This window comes from Rattus norvegicus, chromosome 1 (genome assembly GCF_036323735.1).
Source record: "Rattus norvegicus strain BN/NHsdMcwi chromosome 1, GRCr8, whole genome shotgun sequence".
Lineage (NCBI taxonomy): Eukaryota > Metazoa > Chordata > Mammalia > Rodentia > Muridae > Rattus > Rattus norvegicus.
This window is the reverse complement of record NC_086019.1, coordinates 261,952,593-261,963,947: the sequence shown is the minus strand read 5'-3', so window position 1 is coordinate 261,963,947 and position 11,355 is coordinate 261,952,593. Positions and strand designations below refer to the sequence as shown.

General features: G+C 42.9%; 1 long non-coding RNA gene across 1 annotated transcript; it reads right to left on the bottom strand.

Moving 5' to 3' along the window:
- Nucleotides 1–319: 319 nt before the first annotated feature.
- LOC134484925 (uncharacterized) lies at nt 320–4,711 on the bottom strand. The gene is made up of 2 exons (XR_010062733.1): nt 4,669–4,711; nt 320–1,208 (listed from the first exon to the last, which is right to left on the bottom strand). It is a non-coding gene; the product is annotated as an uncharacterized LOC134484925 (long non-coding RNA).
- Nucleotides 4,712–11,355: the final 6,644 nt, after the last annotated feature.

The following is an 11,355-nucleotide window of genomic DNA, read 5'->3' as shown; positions in this document are numbered from 1 at the left end:
ATAACACTTGAAATGTATATAAGAAATACTCAAGTTAATAATAATAAAAAAAAAAAAAAAAAAAGAGAGAGAGAAGCACCTTGTCACCTGTTGAGTCAATTAATCAGTCAGGGATTTTTCTAAGAGAAACAGCTATCAACTCTTGTATGAAGAAGCTGTTGGCGCTTTTAAGATCAGCTCGTGTAGACGCTTAGCTTCTGGTCAGCTTCTCCAGCTAATCTAGACACCTGGCTCTAGGCACAGGGCTTCAAAGACCTGATTGAAACTGTTTTTTATTCATTTGTTCCTTTTTGAAACGAGTTAAAACCAAGTCAAGGTGTGCACGACCGGCAGATAAGGTTTTTACCATTTTTTCTTTTGAACATGAAACATAAAACATTTAGACAACGATAAACAAAAACCACAGACATACACTGACAGACATGGGGACATCCTGGTGTACCAGAGACAAACAATAGACAAAGAGGGGAAAAAGCCAGATGGTGTTCACAGTGACTATCCACTCGAGTGGAGCTGATATGGGCGATGGATTGTCTCAATTCCTGGACTAGTCCACCAACGTGTTGAAACCCAATTCTGTAAGATACTGTATTCCATAGCTTCTGAATTTCTTCCGTGAAACGGAGGCCTCTTGTAGCGCCGGCGATGTTTTTGTCCCGGGTTTCTCGGCACCAAATGTCCCACGCGCGACTTTCCGCCGGCAAGAAGCACGCAAGACATAGAAATTCTTGCTATGGGTGATACTTTATTCCTATCTCATGGAGAAGCCAGCACAGGCCTTTCTGAGCATGCTCGGTTACATACAGTTTTGTGTACTATTTCACGCATCACGTGTCTCATTAGCATTTTAACTTTCTAGCCAGGGGTGCGGTGCCTTTGCATTTAAAGTGGGCTGCACGTCAATCTCAGCCACCCTGGCTCTAGACCGCCTGTTTCCCCTCTGTTCTGCGTGAGCAGCTAAGTCCACCTCAGCTGCCTGAACTGATTTTGTAAGGCTTTGGTAAGTCTTCCAGATCTCGCTTTGCCTTGTTCTCCTGCCTCAGTTGCTCTCCTGTCTTAATTGCTGCTGCCCATCCCCCCTTAAGACTGTAAATTGTTTAAAAACGGGTGGTTCAGCTTTCCAGGCTCGGCAGGATGATGGCGCTTAGGGACTAGTAAATGCTGGCTGTCCGGCTATTCCTCCGACTCAGAAGAGACGCCACGAGCTGCTGCAAAAAGAGATGAAATGACAAATCCTAAGTACCTGCTGGTGAGCTTGCACATATGAAATTCATATTTCCCACCTAATAATTCACAATTCGCAAAGTTGACAGAGAGAATGTAGGTAGGAATCACAAAAACAAAACAAAACAAAACAGAACAGAAAACAAAACAAAACAAAAAAAAACACTGAAAAAAAAAAAAAACCACCAACAACAAAAGTCCTTCTTACACATGCAGCCTGGATCTTTCCATCTGTGTCTTCTATCTGCTTATGTGGAAAAACCCATCTCATTTTGAGTCTAAAAGGAACAATAGTTTCCGTTTAAGAGGCAGAATACAGAGAGAGGTGACTGGGAAGAGAGAGGGATGCTTTGAAATAAGTCTCTTTCAAAATTTTTCTTTTCTGTCACTTGAAAGCGTTGGTTCTTCTGTGCTCATACTTAGACTGCGTGTGGGTGAGCCCAGCAGTGTAGACGATCCTTTGTAGAAAATCCTGGTCCTTCTGGGTGGGGCTTTTTCTTCACCAGGGTATAGGGAATCATGAACGCTCAGGAGGACCAGGGGATAATCTCTGTTCATGAGATTATCAAGGGGGGGATGCTCCTTTGTAAGGATACCCAGTGTGCTCTCTGCCCCTGCTGGTCACCATGATTATTCCGTATGAATGGACATAACCTTCATTCTGACCTTCACACACATACAGTAGGGAGGCAAGGTTCTGAAGAAGTTGTGAAGAAACAAGGGCCACGTTGTCTCAGGACACACGGACATCATCAGCTCATTCCTTCAGCGATGGGAGTCTCAGAGCTGGATGACCCCAGCATCCAGTTTCAACGTTGGAGTCAAAATGGATGCCGGGTCATCTAGCTCTGAGACTCCCATCGCTGAAGGAATGAGAGAGTGATTTTTAAACGAAGTTGAAAGTGGTTCTTCCCACTGTCCACTTGTCATATAGGCTTAAATCCCCTTTCTTTCGTTTTGTAGTAATTTGATCAGAACTGTGCTCTCTGATGAGAGTTATGGGCACAGCTGAGTTCCACGGAATTCTTTAGTAATAAAGTGTCTCTTTATTATACATGCTCCTTGGCCACCCTGCTTTGCAATACCTCTGATAAATTTAAGTATAAAATGTTCGGGAAAGATTCCTTTCCAGCACCATATAATCTTTTAGTAGACGGTGGCTGAGCTATTTACCTCTTGATAAGAAGTTAGCTGAAAAAGAACTGCAGGGAGAATAGTCTGTGTTTCCTTTTTGATCTCAGTAATTGGTTTTATAATTGGTAGATGTATGTTGGCACCCATGAGCGACTTCCTACCATTTAGTGGCAAGCCCGTGTTCTAGCAGTTCAATGAACGCCGACAAGTGCTAGGCTCACATGGCAACAATGCTACACAGCACCTCTGGTGATGCACGGTGCAATTTCCTAGCCTTCCCTACACAGCTCTAACAAATTCACTGAAAGTTGCCCCCTCAAAAGATGCCAAGAAGCAGGCCTCCTCGGCCGCAGCCATTGGGGAAAGAAACTAGTTATGTTGGCAAAGAAAGGATTTAGGCCTTTAAATCAAGGCCCAAATAGGGTCTTGCTTCCATGGGGTAGGAGGGGAGGACCTGCCGTCCTCCCAAACTCACAAGCATAGGACTCAGGCCCTGTTGAAGGCCCAGCGGAAGGGCTTCTCTCAGGCGTTGCTGTGGTGGTTGTCTGTTTCTAACGGCAGATTGCAGTCTCAGAACACAGTTTGATCAACACATCGTCTTGGAGAAAAAAATTTCTTTTCTTTCTGAGATTAGAAGATATTTACAACATCTCTGCCTTCCCTTTCTTCCCTTTGAACCCTCCCATATATAGCTCCCCCTCATGGTCTTTCCAATTCATGGCCTCTTTTTAATGTTACATGCATACACACACACACACACACACACACACACACACACACACACACACAGACACATACACACACACACACACACACACACATACACACACACACACACACGCCTAAATAGTTTCTTCTCCAACGTAACTGGTTTCTTTTGCAAACATACATTTCCAATATAGATATACATATATATTCATGTTATATGCATGTATGTATGTATGTATGTATGTATGTATGTATGTATGTATTCCTAAATATACCCTGCTCAGTCTGTATAACGTTACTGATATCTATGTTTTTAGGCCAGTCCTTCGGTTTTGGATAACCACTTCGTGTGCTCTTCCCTGGAGTAGACTGCTCCTCCTACTGTCAGAACCCTTTAGCTGTATGTAGTTCTTGGTGTGGGACTGAGGTCTCACGGGCCATCCCCCATCCACTTTGACATGTCCACTGGTGTCTTCCTGTTCAGCTCACGCTTGGGCAGTCATGCATGAAGCTGAGGCTTCACAGGTGTGACACTCAAGCTCTTGTTCTTTTATTCAGCCCAGCATCCCATCCTGTGGTTCTTGGTCACCCAAGCAGTGTTGAGGTGTGGGCTCCATCTTGAGGGAAATTGGTCAAAGCCGATATTAGTTGGTCACTTTTTCAACTTTTGCGCCGCCATTTTTCTAGTGTATTTTTCAGGCAGGACAGATCGAGGGTCCAAGATTTTGTGGCTGGGTTGGTGTTCAGATTTCTTTTTGGTAGGCTGCAGAGTACCTTCCTGTACCGAAGGCACCAGAGCATACGGGTGAAGGTTCCGTTCAGGCACCAGCTTGGTTTCTCCATGCCCAATGAAATGTGAGGGCGTTATCAGTTTACAGAGACCATCCCCACCCCCATCTGGGCTGATGGATGATTTCCATGGGCCCCTTTGTGCCAACAACTCAATTGAATGTAACCCCGTCCTGGAAGCTTTGTTTTGGTGAGAGGATAGAGACTGTTGGGACTCCATTCCCCCCATTCTTAGGAGAAGTCACAAGGATCCTCTTCATTTATTTTAGGAAGTTTCCACTGTGGTAGGTTTCCATGCAACTCCTCAAACACCCCTCCATCTTGTCCCCTCACCCCACCTTTTCTCCCTCAACCCCATTTTCTACTTTATATTCCACAAGCAATGAATAAGTGCCCTATGTTGGTAGATCCATAAAGAGCCTTACTAACACGTGATGTTTTGTCTTTTAAAACTTTATTCATTTTGATGTATGTGAGAGGTGATATCTCACTTTGATTTTACTTTGCCTTTTGCTAGCCACTGCGAATATCGAAGCATCTTTTCGTGTGCTTTTTGATTATGTCAACTTTATTCCCAAATACTTGATGGGGACGACTTAGAAGAAGAAAGAGTAATTTTTCCTCATTGTTTAAAGGGCTTAGTCAATGGATTTTCGCTCATATGCTTCATCTGAATGCCATTCTGTAGGAATGTAAGGCAGTAGAGACCACGGTGGACCAGAGGAAGAGACAAAAAGAGATAGGGGGTGGTGCTGGGGAATCAGGTAAAATGTGGCATAATATAAGTCATGCCCAATTGACCCACATCCCTACCTTTAATAGTCTCTCTTGAAGTGACAGAGGTCTAGTGTCTGAGAATCTGGGGGGGGGGTGTCATTTAATATCTTTGGCATCCACATGCCACAAAGGTGTCATCACAATGGCGTCACAATGGTGACGTCACAAAAGACGGTCTTATCACTTCCGGTCTTTCATTAGATGTTAGATACAGGATCTTTGCTTGACGTGTGTGGAATGTATTGACTTCCCTCCAGAGTGTCATTGGGTCTTCTCTCCAGTGGGAGCTTTCATCCAGCAGCAGTTTTCGCATTCTCTTTCTCTCCTCACTCCAGGGTCTCAGACATGGCAAGCATTTGATTTTTCTGCTATTGAGCATGACCTTAGCTCTAGAAGTTAACTCTGATCTCCCCGTTCCCATTTCTGACTCACACTTCGGTATCGTAGCTGAGAAATCACTGTCTTACACGACCTTAATTCCCTTTTACCAGCTTTATTCTTGTAAAAGTTTTAAACCTAACCTTACCATAAAGGTCTCTGATCCATTTCAAGTCAATTTTAAATTTTACTTTTAATTAAAAGTTCCTTTTAAACATGAGACCTGCTCTCTTAAGAGACACTGAGTGCATGGTAGGATATTGTTGATGATAAATCTGATGTTATATGATCAGACTGTAGATGTATTTACTATAATGTATTTACCTCGCCCCCTGAAACTTCAGCCCCCTTGTTTATTAACTCTGTTTCATCTTCCCAGAATCTCCCGGCAGCCACCGTTCTATGCTTTGGTTCTGCGAATTTGAGTGTTTAGACACCTTACATACACGCAACCGTGCGAGCTTTGCCTTCTGTGCCACGATTACTTCACTGAACAGAGCATCTTCAGAGTACAGCCATGGCGTTGTACACCGAAGAGATTCCTTTTAATGCGCAATAATTATATTTGTAAACATACATACCTTCTTTTTCTTAATTTTATTTATCATGGGGAAAAGGAATTTGCTTTTATTTATGACCTTAAGGGGAAACTTAGGAATTTGCTTTTTTTAAAACACTAACTGGAAACTTAGAAAATCAAGTTTTTTTTTTCTTTTCTTTTTTTTTGGAGCTGGGGACAGAACCCAGGGCCTTGCGCTTGCTAAGCAAACGCTCTACCACTGAGCTAAATCCCCAACCCTGAAAATCAAGTTTTATACCTTTATTATTATTATTATTATTATTATTATTATAAAGATTTATTTATTTATTTGATGTATGTGAGTACACTGTTGCTGTCTTCAGACACACCAGAAGAGGGCATCAGATCTCATTACAGATGGTTTGTGAACCCCCATGTGGGTTGCTGGGAATTGAACTCAGGACCTCTGGAAGAGCAATCAGTGCTCTTAACCGCTGAGCCATCTCTCCAGCCTACCTTAATTATTTTGTAAGTGAATGTAGGAATTTAAAGTCATAATGTTTCCTGTAGACACAAGTGTGTGTGTGTGTGTGTGTGTGTGTGTGTGTGTGTGTGTGTGTATGTGTGTGTGTGTGTGGTGGGGTGTAGCTAGGGTCTCATATATGCTAGGCAAGCATTTTACCACCGAGCTCCATCTCCAATACAATATTGTATATTATTTTTGATCAAGTCATATTTTTATTTTTGCTCAGTTTATCACATTTCCTAAGTTTGCTTGCGATTTCAGTTTTTGACACAGGTTTAGAGCTCATCACTTAATTTTTAGTTATTTGGAGATTTTCAAGCCATCTGTTGTTAATTTCTGGTTTAATTCTGTTGTGGCTGGAGAATATACTTGTTTCAATTTCAAGCTTTCAAAATATACCGATGCCTGTTTTATGCCTAGTGTGCAGGCTGCTGCCGCGGTGAATTTTGTATGCAGAACTGAATGTGCATTTTGAAGTTTTGGGAGTAAGGCTTCAGCAATATCTATTAGGTCAAGTAGGTTCTAGAACAAAACAGGCGGAATCAGCTGTAGCTATCCCGCTGTGGCTAGAAGTAAAATCACCTTCCTTTGCCTGTGACACACGTTATAATTAAGTCGCATTGAAACCAGCCCCAATGCCAGCTTGAATCAGCAGCACTGATCTATTTAGAGATTGCTTTTCGCCCAGTCTTCTTTTCTTTAACTTTTAAAATGTACTTTATGTATTATATCCTGACTACAATCCCTCCCTACTCTCCTCCCAGTCCTTCTCTCTCTCTTTTTTTTTCCATAATCCACTCCTTCAGTTCCCTTCAGTTCCCTTTGGAAAAGAGCAGGCCTTCCAGGGTATCAACCAAACATAGCATATCAAATTGCACTCCCCCACCCAATGAAGGCTGGACAAGGCAGCCCAGGAGGAGAAAAAGGGTCCTAAAAGCAAGCAAACAAGTCAGAGACAGTTTCCTACAATCAGGAGTCCTACAAGAAGACCAAGCCACACAACTATAATACGTGTTCAGAAGGCCTAGGTCTGACTCACGCAGGCGCCCGGATTGTCAGTTCAGTCTCAGAGAGCCCCCATGAGTCCAGGGCAGCTGATTCTGGGGATCATGTTCTTATGTCCTTGACTCTTCTCTCTCCTACAATCCGCCCCACCCCCTTCAGGATGCTTCAGGCTCCACCTAATATTTGGCTGTGGGTCTCTGCATCTGTTCCCATCGTTGCTGGAAGAAGGCCTCTCTGAGGACAATTATTCTAGGCTCCTGTCTAAGAGAATGAGGGATAGTATTAGGAATCATTTCATTGGTTCCGCCATGGGTCTCTGGGCCAGCCTCTGAGTCGACTTTTTCTCGGGGCATGTGGACTAGTCACTGGCCACTCCCATAATTTCTGTGCCCCCTTTGCTCCCACACATCTTGCAGGCAGAACAAGCTGTAGGTAGAAGTTTTGTGCTTGCTTTTCACCCAGGCTTTCGGTTGGCATTTTGCTGAAAACAATGGCTTCTACATAGGAACATTTTCTTTGTTGTTGTTACTAAACAAAGTAAAAGAAACATGCAAATTCCTTATCTCTTACTTAGAACGGGTACATTTTGAATAACCAGAGAAAACTTTATGGCTTCTAGATAGTGTTATTTTTGTTGACTGAAAATTTAATCATATTCGTGGCTAAAATCCATGGCTGGTTTCTTGGCCTCTCTGCCCAAATAGAATTCGCAAACAAAGAAGGACTTCCTTCATGTAGCCAGTTCTTGGTGGGTCCAGTTCTTACAGTCCCACAAACCTGTGAGCTAACGGACAGACTGACAGACACAGAGGTTAAGTGTCTGATAGTTAGAAGCATACAGTTCTAAGCTCTGGAGGCCAGAGATGCACAGCTCTGGATGCACAGCCGGGGGCTTTACTGGTCTGTATTTGACGGTCACTGCCCAGCACTTAGCGACCAGGGATCTGCAGGGCGAGCAGCAGCTGGGAATAGCAGTGTTCTGAGCTCTCCAGCTCTGTGTTGGGACTTTTGGCTGCTGGTGGAGCCTGATGTTCCAGCCACAGCCCTCAAGTATTGGCAGCTCCTCAGAGCTATCTGGTTGACCCGAGCTGCACTCTCATGTCAATACTTGTCAATGGGTCACAGCTTTCTGCTTTGACCCTCTTGGTTTTCTGTCACCTATTGCCTTCTCGTGTCCTCTGCTACCTCAGCTACCTCACTTTCCCACAGTTCTGCTCCTTTTGCCTTCTAGAACCTATCAGTCCCTTTCTTGGTGGCATTGCTACTGCCACCAACTGTCATCGCCACCATGGCTACCACCTCTGCCATAGCCACGGTCACCTCCCCTTTAGGTTACAGCCTAGTGTACTTTCCCAGTGCTAAAGAGTACAAGGAGGCAAGAAAAGACCGTCGTAGAGAGAGAAGCCTTTTGTTGGCATGAACGTTGCATCAGCAGCATCAAAGCAACATGCCCCTGTTGATTTGAAAATGAGCTGAGTCTATGGCCATACCACCCCCGAATGCACATGCTCTCATTTGAAAATGATCTGAGTAGCCTGTGTGGCACGGGTGTGGTGTGAAACACTACTGCCGCCACCGTCGCTGTCGCCGCCATCACCGCTGCTACGGCTACCATGACTAACAACAACAATAACAACAACAAAACAAACGTATAAACAAAAAGTATTTTATTTGCATTGGTAATAGCATAGCTCTTAATTCCACTAAACAGAGACCTTACATAGAAGCTTAGAACCGTAAGCCTCCAGGTCTCAAATCTTACCAATCATTGACTTCCTGGTGAGATCAGGAATTGAACCCCTCTTATACTGAGTGAGAATAATCTATTCAGTCAGCCTGCCTGCCTGCCTGCCTATCTATCTATCTATCTATCTATCTATCTATCTATCTATCTATCTATCTATCTAATATACACATATACACACATGTATAACAAATCTATCATTGATAGGTGTAGTGTTGAGTTTGGGCTACTCTGCTTTATGCTGCTGGTGGATCGATCACTCTTCCAGCCACTCACCCAGGATCTTCGGATCCTTGAATGAAACACACACACACACACACACACACACACACACACACACACACACACACACACACTAACTTATTTTTGAAATTCCTTGACTACTTCAAAGGCTGGGCACTCCTACACCTTCCCCTGCTACCCCAGACCCATTCAGGGAAGTGGCCACTTCCCCGAATTCTTACCTGGCTCCTTGGATCTCTCTCTACAGATCCAAATGATGGATCAAAAATCATTTGGGGACAAGTCCCTTTAACGTTTGGACATGCAGATTCCCGATTGAATCAAGACATTAGAACCAATCTCCAAGGCGTTTAGGTGGAATAAAATAAAAAGCATGTTTTATGCAAGTTTTTAAATTACAAGGTTGATGTTACAGCTGGGTGGTAGGACACGCCTTTACTCCCAGAATTTGGGAGGCAGAGGCAGGCAGATCTCTGTGTTGGAGGACAGCCTGGTCTGCAGAGTGAGTTCTAGGACAACGAATGCTACACAGAGAAACCCTGTCTTGAAAAACAAAACAAAACAAAACAAACAAAACAAAAAACAAAAAGATGTTGATGTTATATAAGGTGTATCTATGTGTGTATGTGTGTGTGTGTGTGTGTGTGTGTGTGTGTGTGTGTGTGTGTGTATGGGTATATTGACTATATATGTTTCATAGTCTCTGTAAAAGAATAGGGAATATTCCAAATATTATTCTTTTAATACTCCTTACACTGGTTTTTAAAATGTCCTTTCTCCCAGGGGGTTATTGACAACAAATAACACAATATCAGTAACAACAAAAGATGATATTTATTAGGAAGAGGGGGTGGGAGGGGATGCAGAGGGTTTGAGGCAGGTACCGGTGGAGAGACATGATCAATATATATTTTATATATCTATACAACTTTCAAAAAATTCAAAATATTAAAAAAGTTGCCTTTCTCTTATGTGTAACCCTAATTTTCCCCAATATCTATTCATTCAGTAGTCCACCAAGAAAACACATTAATGAAATAAAGGGTGATAAATTAACACAGACGGAAAGCGTTGGCACTGGCAGATACTTGATGACCCACTGAGCCATACCATGACACGCTGTAGATTTCCTCCTAGAGATGGGTGTCAGGAAGCAAATGATATCAGCTGACCCATGTAAATAAAATGTGCTGATCAATCGGAGCTGGGTTTGCAAAAGAAACTGGGCCACCAGTCCTAGGATCTTCCTGTCTAGTTATTCCAAAAGGAGACTCTTGTCCCTTTCTCATATATGGAGAGATGGACTAAACAGATCAAAACAGATTCTGTTCCACGTGTAGAACTCTTTCTGAACATCACTGTCCTGTAATTGGTTTGCTTAAGAAATAATAGCCACAAATGTATTTCCCTAAATTCCCCAAACTGTCCTATTTTTAATCAAAGAAGATTATTCATCTCGGAACAGAAGATGATTCTTTTATCCCTGTCATGAAGGACAGTTCCTTCATTCTTTTGCTTCATTCCCAGTTGTTTATTTACTTGAAGCAAATATTTCATATAATATATTCTGAGCATGGTTTCCCTTCTCCCAACTCCTCCCAGATCCTTCTCATATCCCCACCCATTCCATGCCCTTTCTTTCTCTCTGTCTGAAGAAAGCAAACAGGCAAGCAAACAGACCAGAATTAACAACAACAACAACAACAAAACAGAAAACAAACCACAAGAAATACACACACACACACACACACACACACACACACTCTGCAGAAAGGTATTTGATGAAGACACTGTATTTAGACTTATGTGTCCCACAGTCTCTCATTCTCTGTACATTGTCCAGTGATGACTCTTTGCAACAGTTCCCCATCTAATGCAAGAGGAAACGTCTCTGATGGTGTCTGAACAGGATTCTAATCTATGGGTATAGCAGAATGCCACTGGGAGTCATTTTATTGCTACATTACTTTTGCAGAAAAATAGCATTTGGTTTTCCCCTAGGCTCAGGACCTATCCACTCTCAGGTGATTTGTCCACCTGAGCAGTGTCAGACATTGTGGAGTGAGCCTTACATCCAACCAGACAGTAGTGGTTGGTTACTCCCACAAGGTTTGTGTCACTACTGCCCCAGCAGGTCTTGTGGGCAGGATTAGTAGCTTGATTGACAATTACCTTTCACTGGGAGCCTGAAGAGTTTCTTCAAGTAGAATGCACATGTTCTTTAAAAACTATTCTGATAATCTCATTTGTTTAAAAAAAAAACCCACAGTGTCATCAAGTCTTTGAGTTTTTTTTTTGTTACTGTCA